General features: G+C 40.7%; 1 protein-coding gene and 1 long non-coding RNA gene across 3 annotated transcripts in view; both read right to left on the bottom strand.

Annotated features, from left to right (window-relative positions):
- LOC120557677 (V-set domain containing T-cell activation inhibitor 1-like) overlaps nt 1-14,293 on the bottom strand; it is a 59,159-nt gene that overhangs the window by 25,437 nt on the left and 19,429 nt on the right. The window lies entirely within an intron of this gene.
- On the bottom strand, nt 179-12,804 carry LOC120557698. The gene is made up of 5 exons (XR_005639005.1): nt 12,621-12,804; nt 12,448-12,486; nt 7,716-7,739; nt 396-527; nt 179-206 (listed from the first exon to the last, which is right to left on the bottom strand). It is a non-coding gene; the product is annotated as an uncharacterized LOC120557698 (long non-coding RNA).

Below are 14,293 nucleotides of genomic sequence, written 5' to 3'. Positions count from 1 at the left end.
AAGCAAAGGGAAAGTGTGTGGGACCTGTAAATGATCTGGATCCCACAGTGGGATTACATAGTGAGGTCATATGTATCTGGTTTCCTGATTATAACTGATTACAGGACAGACATTACAAGACTAAACTTAAAACAATACCTAATAGAGTATTTACAATAAAAATGTACTTTTTCCTTATCTAGGTGGGTTTCCTGGGTCTTGTGATCCTGCAGTAAGGAAAACAAGTTAAGAAGTAAAACCTAACTGACTTGATCCTACTCTGGTGTAAATACCAACACAATGATTAATGACTGAAGATAATACAACCTCAAAGACTCTAAACATGACATACATATATAAATAATGTGTTGTCTGCTCATCATGAATATGTTGATACAATATTTTATTAAACTTACCTTTTTTATAATTGGGTTGCCTAATTTCAAGAATAACAACAACAACAAAAACTGCTGCAGCAACAATCGTTCCAATTAATCCAATAAATGAAACAATCAATGCAACATCCAACAATCCAACATTGGGAGACCCTGAAACAGAAGATAGAAAGTTAATGTAAGACTCAGAATGGAACACAGATCATATACAGCAGATTGAACATCACAGTCTACACAAAGAGAACAACTGAAGGTGCATTCTCCTGAAACCTGAACTCTAAAACTCTTTGCAGATAAAACCAGCCGTAGGATGAATGTGACCAGAAACAGAGATGTTAGCTCTGATCTTCTGGACAGTTTCCTCCTGCTTGGTGAAATATTACAGTATGATGCAAACACTGGACACTACGCCTGCATAAGTATCCCACAATGCAATGCGGTAGTAACGACAACATTCCCAGACAAACTGACAGAAACCAATCAATAATGCTCTAAATTACATTTCTACATATTTAAATGATGCTCAGCGTAAATTCTAAAAGGAAGACTTCATATATCTTTTCCATCACTCATAACGATCAGCTGTTTCATGGTACGTCACTTGTCAGTAGTAATCAGTTCCAGCTGTGTCGTTGTTAGTAAACCAATCAGAGTCGGCCATTTGTCACGAGCCTATCACAGCAGGACATCCTGCTTTAAAATCTGCTCTCTCTTCCGCGGTTGGCAGTTGTCGTTTCAGGAAATCGAGTGCGTCCCGCCTCCTCCCCTTCTACCACCGGTGGTCACACCCTCGGACTCGGGTGTCGTCTGCGCTTGGTTGTCATGGTTCCTCTGCTCCTTCATCACCACCACCAGTGTCTGGACTCCATCGGGGGATATGTTTGGGTTTCCTTAACCCTTTATGACATTTGGTTTCGATGGAGTCCAATCTCCAGAGACTTGTTATATTTACATGTTTGTCTGTACAATAAATATGTTCATAATTGCAAAGGAAGTCTCTCCTGATTGAAATGACTGTTGGTCTAGTTATTTACCCTTTTTCAGTTATTTAAGCGTTATCTGGCGATGCCGCTAGAGCAGAGGTCGCCAGGGGTTACCTTGGTTACGACGTTGAAAATTACACTAAAATGATAGTTTACATGCTGAGTCTGTGGTGCAGAATATGTGATTTCAGACGTAAGCTGAGTGTCTGTTGGTTGGGGGGTGGGGTCAGCTCTGCAGTTATTGGGGCTCAATAGGAACAGAGAGATACAGTTTGGACTTATGCAGCAGGAGTCTCTTGAAGCTCCAACTCTTGAAGCTAAATATACGTTGAACTCATTTATAAAAAGCTTTAAAGAATATATATATAGAGATTCATATTTAAGAACGCTCATATTGACATACAGTTTCAGGTCTCTCAACACAATTATCTCTTCTAGCGAATTAAACAACAAAAGAATCTATATTTTGTTTTGGGAAAATGTTTGAGCATAATTCTATTGTGAGACAATAGACATTATATATATATATATACAAAAAAAAACATATTTCTTTTTTTTTTAAACGATGGTGCTGTTGGTTAACCTTCTATGTTGCATCTTCAAATGTGACACTGAAATTGAAACAGGACATTGTAATTTCTGCATCTATTATCAAAGTATTTATTAGTAATACAGTGGAAATGATTAGAAATGTGAATATTTGGTTAGCATGTTGATTTACGGTGTGTTCCCCTAAATCTTCTGGTTGCGCCCCTAAAATTTGGGGGTTGGGGGCCACTGTGCTCCTAATGAAAAAAGTTAGTCTGGAGCCCTGGTATCATCTTCTATCTGGTTTGTTTAATATGTAAACATGTTATTTTTTTCTAAATCATCTTGTCATGTTGTCATTTTTTTGTTTCTTTGTTTGACAAGTTTATTGATGAACCCAGCAGTCACATCCCGTGCCACCCACCACCACAACTACATTCTCAACCTGTGGGAATCACTGCTCTGACCTCCATTGTAATAATTATTTTTGAGAAACAGGTCAGGTCTGAGATCTTGAGGCAGTTTGCATACAGGCCTCACAGAGGGCTGTCCTTTGTTTTCCGACCAGATATCCGTTACCTAATGCTTCCTTTGTGTTGGAATTCTAAACTCCGGTGGATTTATGAGGACTAAGGTTAACTGCTCCTCAGATCTCTGCAGGGTAAATCTGAGTTTTCTGTTGTCTGAGTAAAACAACTTTTGAACGTACACATGTTCCACCAAAACATGTTCCTTCCAGAGGCTATTTTGCAGCAGCACCGGGGCTCCGTGCTACGCTCAGCGCCGCCCAAGACGGTTGTGATTGGTTTAAAGAAATGCCAATAAACCAGAGGTTGTTTTTCTCTTATCCCGTAATGCTGTGTGGACTAGCCAGACCCTCCTCCGCAGCGTTGTGGAGGAAGGTCTGGCAAAACGAGATTAGGGTCAAAGGTATTTTGTCTGACCCAAAGTGTTCCTCCACAGGTTCCCCACAAGGGTGTGTGTTGTCAACTTTGTTATTCATTCTTTTCACAGATATTTGTCAGAGCAAATATGACAACAGAACCATAATCAAGTATGCAGATGACTCTGTTGTTGTTAGTCTGCATCGTGACAACGAGACCAGCCTCGGTCCACTCATTAATGAATCTGTGTGCTGGTGTGAGGAGTCTTACCTCCAGGTTAACATATCTAAAACTAAAGATATGCTCATTGATTTTAGAAGGAAAAAAAATCACATGAAAGAAGACACTTCAACGGTCAGACCATTGAGTACGTGGAATGCTATAAATACTTTGGGACCATCATTAAAAACAAAATTGAACTTTGCAAGCCACTGTGTATTAAGCTGTCTTTGTCAAAGTCAGTTAAAAAGTCTCCATAAATCTTATATTGTTAATCATTATGCTGTTTTATCGTGGTTTTTACTGAGTCATTTTTTTTAAAAAAAATTTTTTTTATAGACAAAAAAAAAAAAGTTAAAAAAAAAAAAAAAAAAAGATACATACTGGCCATTTAAGTACAGTAGGCCAAAAATAGTGACATATAACACATTGAACTAAATTAGTCCATGGGCCAGACCAGATATTGGTACCATCTGGGTGGGCAAAACCATACCTATACTAAATTGTTTATGGGGTTAATATAAGTTAATTATAATATGATAACCTTTCCACAGGCCCGGCTTTTTATACTTTTTTTTAGAATTAGTCATTTTCCTACTTTTATGTATTAGAATTATTTTTGAAAAATACACAAAACGTCCAGTACCGTAATAACAGTGATCTAATATTAATCCCAAGCAAACTAAAATATATTTTACATATTAATAGGCATAATAAAGTCGATATCTTTGAATTGAACATTGTTTTGAGATGTGAAAAATATAAAAGAAAAGAAAAATAACACATGTATTGTCGACTCTATGCTGTCTACTATTGGAAAGTCATAAAATGTACAGACGATTTGTTCTTAATTTTTGGATAATATATTTGAATTAGTTTTGTTATCAGGCTCATGTGGAATGTATTAGGTTTCAGCTTTGTAACACAAGAAAAGAAGAAACATTGAATTTCAGGAAAATATTAACACATATGCCCAGAAACTCCATTATATTCCAAAATCTGTGTTTATATTGGTCACAACCTTCATTGCTATTCAGTCTCAGGTGTAATGGAGGGCAGAAAGTATAACAGAGCCGTCCAGCTGCACAAGATAGTCTACGAAGCACTTGCGCCTTGCCTGGAGAGGCTTCCTACCATGGCTAGAGGTCAAACACCCGACACAGCTCCCTCAGCTGGAGCAAGCCCTGGAGAGCATTGCCAGCTTCAGCGACGATATCAGGCAGGAGGCATTCACCAAGCTTCTTGATAATGCAGCATGTGCCTGCACCATGCAACTGTTCCAAGTCTACCTCGAATCTCTGCAAAACCAGCATAACCTTTCATCCTTCTGGATGTCCTACATTGACATAACAGAGATCATGCTTGGATTGATTCGCGCTACCAGAGAAGGCAACTGGATGCTGCATCTTGCATGCATCCGAGAAATGATTCCCTGGTGCTTCGCTTATGACAAGCTCAACTACGCCCACTTCCTGCCCTACTACTATGCCATGATGAAGCAACTGCCTGTTGACCACCCAGATGTCCATGAGCACTTCTCATGAGGAAGCTTCTCTGTCCAGATTGGCTGCAAAAACCCCTTCGGGAGTATACCAGTCGACCAGACCATTGAGGAGACCGCTACCAGAAGACAGCATAGATCAAAAATGCTGAGAGGGTTAAGAGAGGCACAGACACAGGAATTCAGTTCAAGAACATTGTGTCAGGCCACAAGATCCAGCAGTGGAGGAGACTGCTCTCCAGTGCTACCAACAAGACACGCCTGATCGCCCACTTGGTTGAAGAATGGAAAGAGTCCAAACACAGAGAGAAGCTCCAAGACAAGACTCTGTACCTCACATGTGGCGAAGACTGCTTCAAGCTGGATAAAGAGCACTGCGAAGAGGCAACAGAGCTGAAATCATCACAGGAGGAAGCGGATACGTGCATGCTTTTGCATGCTCTTCATGCAGCAGAGTCAGGCTACAGCGCGGTGATCATACAGATGTTCTGGTTCTGGGTGTGGCCTTCAGCAGAGATATCCCATGGCCACTGTTCCAGAAGAGCGGCACCCAGAACAGAATGAGGTACATTGACAAATCCAAATTGCGCCTGTCTCTCGGCAGCAGTTCCGCATATGCCCTGCTCGGCATGCATGCCTTCAATGGCTGCGACACTGTCAGTGCATTTGCGGGACGTGGCAAAGTGGGTGCCCTGAAACAGATGAAATCACAGGAAGATTGCCGAGAAGCCTTCCTGGAGCTCGGTCGGTTATGGGCTGTGTCTGATGAGCTGTTCGAGAAGCTGCAGGCAACCACCTTTAAGATGTATGTGCCATCAACCAGCACTGCAGAGGTCAACACTCTTCGCTACCAACTATTCTGTGTCAGGTGAGGAAAGGTTGAATCCAGCCAGCTTCCTCCATGCAAAGATTGCCTCCTCATGCACGCCATCCGAGCCAACTACCAGGCTGTTATCTGGAGGCTCAGGTCTCTGCAAACCATGCCGGCTGTGCCGAGTCCCGAGGAGCATGGGTGGAACACAGATGAAGACGGGCAGCTGACAATCCAGTGGATGCGAGGCACCCCAGCACCTGATGCCGTCCTGCAGCTATTATCCTGCAAGTGCACCAGGTCATGCAAGCTACCTGATTGCACGTGCCTCGCCAACAGCCTGAGCTGCACCAACCTGTGCAAGCTGCAAACCTGTACTAATCAACCTTGTGAGGAGGAGCCCGCTCCACAGCTGTCAGAGTCTGATACCGAAGATGATGATGACTAGTACTTTATTGAAATTTTGTGATGATTTTGTAATGACCGTTGTTTTCACCATACATTAAACATTGTGGTTTTTCTAATCTTTGACTGGCTCATCAATCATCGTCTCAATGCTCTTTCATGATATTGTGGTATTGCGGTTTGACGCTAATACTAGCCATGTACTAGCCATGTTTTTTGGAATTATTGCCTTTATCTCATTATTTCATTAATTTAGAACCTACTTTATTCATGATGAATAATAAATTCACTTGATAAATTATCAAATGGATGAACCAGATTATTTCCATGGAAGGTACTTTTACTATTTCTTTCACTGACAGGGGTCAGTCACTTCAAACAGTCATAACCACTACTAAGCTGCCAGTTGGCAAGGGTTATCATGTCAAAACATTATCTAGGGGTGCATAGGATGTAAAAAATCGCAACTAGAATTTGCCCACCTAGATGGTACCAATACGTGAAATTTTGGGTCTTGGCCCAAGGACTAAATATGGCCCTGATACAGGCTCTATCTGAACTCCTTGAACATGTCTTTACATAATTAAAACATGTCAATCAACATGCTGCAGCTACAGCTTCAGTCTCTAGAGAAATGTCAGTTTGTCAATTGCCAATTTAAGTACAGTATAAAAAACAGACTGATTTGATGATTATCAAAATAAAGGCCAAAAATGCCCATAAAATAATAAAAAAAATAAATAAATCAAAGTCATTTAAAAATTAAATTGTGAACAGGGGTGAATCGACATTGTGATTTTATAACGATTTATCGTGCAGGCCTAGTGTCCATAAAGGCGTTGTTTTAACAGATGGGATCACCTCACTTCCCAGCATTGCTCACTAGTGAGCTTGCCACCAGTTTCTCTTCACTGACCTCTGACAAGCAAAGAAACCAGTCTACACCCTCCTACAACCGCAATGGCTGCAGCTGATTGGACGAACACTTCACATGGGGCTGACTGCTCCCGAATTTCAAAACCAACCATATTGGCGGCTCGTTTGGAATACGATCTCATACTTTACCGAAACGTGTTTCTGAAAACATTTTAAGCGAGAAATGGGCTTCATTTCAGATAGACAAAGGTCAGCTTAAATGATTTTTGTCAGCTTTGGAGAGGCGGCGAGCCGAGCCGGCCACTCCTCATTGTTTAAAAAAAATAAAGTTGAATCCAACCAACTTTATGCAAATGAAGAGGGGGTGACTCGACCAGAATGCATTGCACGGCGCTCCCATAGAAATGAATGGGAAGCGGGAAAAAGACGCTGACAATGGAGACACACCATCAGTCTTGTCATGTTCCTTGGTGTCATGGTTTGGTGAGAGGAATCCTTAAACCAGATAGTGAAATGGTCCAGTCAGCTGATTGGGGAGCCACAACTTAACCAAGCATCCCTGTACACCAGACAGTTACAGAAGATAGCTCCATCTATCTTAAATGATGACTCCCCCCCCCCCCTTTGTACAGGGATTTTAAGCTTCTTCCCTACAGACAGAGGGTTTTAATCCCACGGTGCAGAACAAAGCTTTGTTCCTGCTGCTATCACTGAGCTGAACAAGAGGTAGTGATATTTGCACAAATATGATAGAAGCATTTTAATTGGATTGTAAACCTGCTTTTATCTTGACTTTATTTGAGAGATTATTTATTTGATTTATTTTTATTTATTTATTTGTTTTCTCTCTCTCTCTCTCTCTCTCTCTCTCTCTCTCGTCCTAATTGGTGGAACCTAGAGTATTTCTATTTGTATTAGATTAGAGTAGTAGTAGTAGTAGTAGTAGTAGTAGAGGACTTGTGTCAGTTTTTGGTGTGTTTTCGTAGTTGTGTGTCATGATGGATGTCTTACTCTTGCTGCAGAACAAATGTACCTACGGGTACAAATAAAGTAACCTGAAAAATGATCAGTAAAGAGTTACATCATATACTTGTTGATGTAGAGATCAGTGACGGCATCAAAATCAGGACTCACCTGAGGTTTTCTCTGGTCCTTTAACTAAAAGAAAAAAAAAAATATGTTAGAGTGCTTGTGAAATATCATTCATCATCTTGGCAGAGAGGCAACACTGAGAAAAACACCTGAACTTAGTTTCCTGTTGAGTGAACAGAATTTGGTTTTCACCATCTAAATGTGATTGGAGAAAAAGAAGACAGTCTCAGTCTGTGGGGACTTGGCATAGGAGGGTCGCTGGTTCAAGTCCCCGTTATGGACCAAGTACAGACTGTGGACTGGTATCTCGAGAGGAGCCAGTTCTCCTCCTAAACAAGGCACCGGACCCCCAACTGCTTGGGGTACATGTCCATGGGCTACTCCTTTGCTCTGACACTTCCTCTCCATGAATGCATGTGTATAGGTCCTGGGGGGGGACACCGGTCGCTGCTCCTGTGGCAGACCACGCTACCCCCGGCTATTTAGATTTATTTTATATTTTAAGACTTTTTTTTATCTGCGATGGACGTCAAGAAGTGCTGGTTGTTGCTGTTTTGCACATACCTCCTGCAGTCTTTGGACAATCGAGGGTGTTATGCCGTGAGAGTTTGTTACTCGTTTGCTGAATTGAAAAGGGATTGGAGCTGGCCTGGAACAATGGCATTCAAGAATTTCCGAAAGAGATAATAAGACGGAAGAGAGGTAAATCTGGCGGAGTTTTAAAGAGACTTAAATCACGGAGATGTCGGCCCTATATTCCGTCTATGATCATGGGTCGATTGGGAACAAAATGGACGAACTGAAAGCCAATGCCCTGTTCCTCCACGAATATAGATCAATAAGTTTGATTGTCTTTACCGAAACTTGGCTCAACAGAAATCACACTGATGAACTAGTGGTGGTGGATGGATTTAAAGCTCTTCGAGGAGACAGAACGGCGGATTCGGGGAAGAAAGGAGGCGGTGGACTTATGGTGTATCCCACTGCGCAAAGACACGTCCAAACGACGTGTTGTCTACGTCGTTTTTGCACGTCCAATTTTTTTCGACGTCTACCGAACATCCATTATTGACGTCGAAAGGACCGCTGTATAAGGGCTAATTGCAGTCCAACTGTGGTCATTGTGGAAGTCTTTTCTACGTCAAATTCAAACTAATTTCAGACATCTTTTTTAATGCTTCTTAGCTCTGTGCATAACTGTAGTACCATTTCAGAAGGTGGCATACGGTTTCAGTTTATTTTCCTACAGCTTAAAAGCTTGCTTCCATGAAACCGTATATATCTATGCCATGAAATCGCCTTCCCAAACAGCGCCAAATGCTTGGTGTGTTGCCCGCCAATCAGATTCGGCGTTTGTGTGGTCATGATAACGTGCGGCCTCAGCCAGAGTGGTGTTATTTATATGTCAATTATTTAAATTGCATTTCCAAATAAATAAATAAATACATTTATTAATTAATTATTTAAAATAAAATAAACCAGTAGAGGGAAAACAGGAATATGTAAAATAACAAAATATAATGTACTCAATAAATAAATAATGTATAACAAATAATGTTTAATCACAAATCATCATATTCATATTCATTAATCATGTTGTTGACAACAATGTTGATATTTGTCATAAATAAACAATATTACATTAATAAATGTCAATTTCCCACACATGTTTAAGATGTCCACATGACGTCCAAAAAAGTTACCTAGTCTGACGTTCAAATGTTGAACTGCATATTGACGTCCAAATGGGGTCATTGTTAGACGTTCAAATAGCAGACCTAGTTTGCACGTCGTGTAGACGTCAAGAATTGGTCTGGACCGACGGACGCAATTTAGACATGATCTGCACGTCCATCAGACGTCTAATGTTTAGTGGGATGTAAATGAGGAATATTGTCACCCAAATAATATGTCCATTAAGACACATAATTGTACCCCAAACTCTGAGATAATGACTGTTAGTGTTCGCCCATATTATATCCCTCGTGAATTTTCACATGTGGTTGTGATGGCAGTTTATGTGCCACATAGAAATGTGTCTAAGGAGGCGGCCGAGGAGATACAAGCGGCAGTGTATAGGATCGAGTCTGCGTCGCCAGACGCGTTTGTTGTGGTAACTGGGGATTTTAACCATTGCTGCGTGAAGACAAGTGGGTCACACTACTATCAACATGTCAAGTGTAACACAAGGGGGGGAACGGTCCTTGACCATTGTTACACTAAGGTTAAGGATGCGTATATGTCCAGAAGTTTGCCAAGTTTGGGCAAGGCGGACCATAATTTGATTTTGCTCTGTCCCAAATATATCCCACTTGTAAAGAGGCACAAAAAGGAACTGATCACGGTGAAAAAGATGACAAAAGACGCGATGGAGAGACTGAAAGATTCGTTTGAAAATACGGACTGGGCAGTTTTTGAAAATAGTGCCAAGGATATAAATGAATTTACTGAATCTGTCTGTGGGTATATACAATTTTGCAATGATATGTTTGTACAGGAAAAAGGGTTAAGGTATATGCAAATTGTAAACCATGGATGAATGCTGAAATTAAAAGGTTAATTAATGACAAAAGGAAATCCTTTGCTAAGGGAGACAAGAATACACTGAAAAAGATCCATAAAGAACTTAAAAGGGAAATAAACAAAGAGAAATATCGGTATAAATGCGAAATAGAAAATTATTTTAAAGAAAATGATATGAAGAAAGTCTGGGAAGGAATGCGGTTAATGAGCGGATATGCAGGGAAAGGGAAGGTAAATAGATCCCAGTTAAATGGCACAAGGGAATATGCTAATAATCTAAATCATTTCTATAATAGATTTGATAAAATAGACTTTTCTGATGAAAGACAAAGACTCAAGGATATGATTGGCAGCACAGAGGATGATAACTATAGCCTGCAAACAAACAATCAGGAGGTATATGGTATGTTTATGAGGCTGAAAGCTACCAAAGCAGCAGGTCCAGATGGATCCAGATATTAAAAGGCTGTGCTTTTCAATTCGCAAGCATTTTTTCAAGTATTTTTAATTATTGTTTCTCTCATAAAGTGTTACCGGATTTATGGAAACAATCTTGCATTATACCAGTACCTAAAAAGAAAACTGTTGAGTGTATGAATGATCTAAGACCAGTGGCGCTAACCTCTATAGCTATGAAGGTATGTGAGAGAATTGTGTTAAATAGTCTGAAGCCTCATGCAGAGAAATTATCTTGACCCTGCCAATTTGCTTATCAGAAAGGGAGAGGGGCAGAGGATGCTATTGTCTGTAAATTGGACAGTGTCTATGCTCACCTGGATGCAGGGGGACGGTGTGTGAGAATTCTGTATTATGATTTTAGCTCAGCATTCAATACGATACAACCACACATCATTGTAAATAAGCTTTTAATGATAAAGGTTCCAGGTGTATTTATTTCTTTTATTCTAAATTTCTTAGAGAACAGGTCTCAATTTGTTAAGCTAAACTCAAGAATTAAGTCAGACAAGATCATGACAAACACAGGTTCACCTCAGGGAACTGTTTAATCACCCTTTCTTTTTACCATTTACACTGCAGACTACCGTCCACAACAGGCAAGCTGTCAAGTTGTTAAATTTGCTGCGATACAGCTCATTGGGTTAATTGAAAATGATGACTATAGTCACTATCAAAACGAGATAAAAGCTTTTGTTGATTTTTGTGATACTCATTTCCTAGAACTCAATGTTAAGAAAACTAAAGAATTAGTAATTGATTACAGGAGAAATAAGACGACAACTGAGGCAGTGGAAATTAAAGGATCAGAAATAGAAAGAGTGAACACATACAAGTATTTGGGCATTGTTTTTAATGATAGGCTAACATGGACAGATCATGTTGACTTACTGATGAAAAAATTAAGTCCACGGGTATACTGTATGAGGAAGTTGCAGTCCTTTAAGGTGAATACAGATGTGGTGAGAATGTTTTTTATGTCAGTTATATGTAGTGTTTGGAGCTACTGTGTGGGGGTTGGGGGGGGGGAATGCTGGGATAACCGAGAAGGCCAGGATTGATAGAGTGACTAAAAGGGCTGGAAAAATGGTAGGAGAGTTAAATACAGTGGATCAAGTATATGAAGACCGTCTGGCAAAAATGACACAGAAAATACTGAGGGAACCGGGTCACCCTCTTCATGATAATCTGACTGGTAGGGTTATAGAACGTAGTGGTAGGCTAAGGCCTCCCGTGACACGAACTAAGCGGTATGCTCTTTCTTTTATACCTCAGGCTATCAGACAGCACAACAAGCACTTTAAACGTACATTTTTATAAATTTTGTATTGTATTGTATTATATTGTATTTATTGAATTGTATTAGGCGGGTGTGAGCACTGTAATTTCCATTTTTATGGATGAAATAAACTTGACTTTGACTTTGACTTTGGGGGTTTCACAGGGAGCTTTTCTCAACTGCAACTCCGCTAACATTCAACAAAGTTGATTTGAGTCAACTGAATTCAAAATGAACTGAACTGCTCCGTTCTTCTGTTATTGAAGCTGCCTGTGAATACTCAGCGTAAAGCACAGGGAGATCAAATCCAGCGTTTGATGGTGTCATAGAAGAGCAATTGCAATATAAGGGAAGTGATCGCACCAGTGACCAACAAAAACCTGGTCTAAAGTCAATAGCACAGCATTTCATTGTTATTTTAACAGCAAATTAGTAAAATGCGCCTAGGCTTATGCACAGCCTGTGATCACATACATGTGAGAAGTAGAGAGTAACGTTATTAAAATCAGAACTCACCTCGGATGTTTTCCCTTCTTCTGTCTTTTAAGACAGGATCTAAAAGGTAAAACAAAAACATTAGTGCGTGTGAAATATTAGCCCTTTTACAAACACTTCAAAATAAATTGTATTATCTTGCAGACATATTTAAATGTTTAAAAAAAAATAGCAGACATAATGAAAATACTCACAAACAACAAGCTTAATGTTGAATTTTTGAGGTGGCTGAAGACGAGGAAAATCACAGGTGTATTCTCCGCTGTCAGATATCTTTGTATTTCTGATGATTATGGAGGCGTTGCCGTGTTTCACTTCTTCTGGAAAATGAGAGACTCGACCTTTGAACTCTTCACTCTGACCATCTCGACCGTTGTTGTAATGAAAACCGAAACACCTCCTTCAGACCATCATCTTTCTGAGCAACTTTCCTCCAGTCAAAGAGTTTAAACTCAATGTTCTCCTTGGTGCTGAGAGAACAGGGTAACACAGCATCAGTCCCTCCTTTCACTGTGATGACTGTTGGTCCTGAAATATAAAATCATGTATTAATCAGTATGTTCACATGCAGAGTAATTAAGTTAAGACAGACATATGGAAGTTTTTTTGTGATAAACATACAAACTTCTTGTTATTTTGGCCTTCTTTTGCACATTGTATTTAGAAAATCCTTTGCACTGCCCTCCAGCCACATATTTGCCCATTTTAGTTTTTCAGGATATATTTCAGAGTTTATAACCTGTGGAGGTGGGCGTGGCCTGTAATCAGCTGCAGTGGAGACAGGTGTGTAGATAGAGCAGGAGAGAGCAGTGCCAGCTGAGAGCATTGATTGTCTCAGCTGTTGGTTGGAATTGAGGGGCCATCCACACGGAAAAGCTTGTTTTGCATCTTTTGGGCGATCATCCAAATGAGTCCTGAGCATACGGCCTGAAGATGCACTTTTGAAACAAAATCTGGTCCCAGGGTGAAAAAATTCAAAAATGCCGGCCTTGCGTCTTCGTTTGGACGGTGAAGCCTCTTATCCCGCGACGACGTCTCATAACAACAACAACAACAACAATGGCGGACTACATGCTTGTGTTCCTGCTGGAGAAGATATTAGGCTCGTTGGAGATGAGCCAGGTATGTGAAACCATGAGAGGAGGGCAGGGGACCGACCAGACCCACGTTTACATGGTCAAAACGCCTCTCTGGAACCAGGAACAGCTCTAACGGGGCTTTAGTGTGGCGGTGTACTTTGGCCCCTGCACTCAACCGAGGTGTTAGCCCAGTCCCTAACGTCCTTCTTGAGGCCGTGCCAAACAAACTTTGCTGCAACCAGTCTCTGTGACGGCTTTGAACCTGGGTGGGAGAGACAGTGGATGGCATCAAAAACTCACACAGGAGTGTGGTGCGGCATCGCCAAAACCACCTCCTCAATCTGCAGCCCTGTAGTTGAGGTCCTCAGGAGTTACGCGTCCGGGTCTGTGGCCTGATCCGTTGCCATGTGGTTGTAATCCAAACCAAGATGGACTGCCCCTGCCACAGCCCGTGACAGGCAGTCCGCACATGGTTGTTCTTACCGGCAACGTGCTGCAAGTCCATAATACGAACCACATGAAATACGACCATGGAAACGAAAGTGTCTGATGGCGAGGTAGAGACCCAGCAACTCCCGGTCGAAAGTGCTGTCTTCGCTCACTGGGGGGCAACTGATGGCTAAAGAAAGCTAACGGCTGCCAGGCCCCGTCTACCCACTGCTCTAAAAAAAGGAGGGGGGGGGGGGAGTTGTTTTTTTTTTTTTTTTTTTTTTTTTTTTTTTTTTAAAAATAATTTTTTTTTTTTTTTTTTTTTTTTTTTTTTTTTTTTTTTTTTTTTTTTTTTTTTT

The sequence above is a fragment of the Perca fluviatilis genome, chromosome 4, assembly GCF_010015445.1.
Source record: "Perca fluviatilis chromosome 4, GENO_Pfluv_1.0, whole genome shotgun sequence".
Lineage (NCBI taxonomy): Eukaryota > Metazoa > Chordata > Actinopteri > Perciformes > Percidae > Perca > Perca fluviatilis.
The sequence above is the reverse complement of the archived record's forward strand: the minus strand, read 5'-3'. Positions and strand labels throughout refer to the sequence as shown.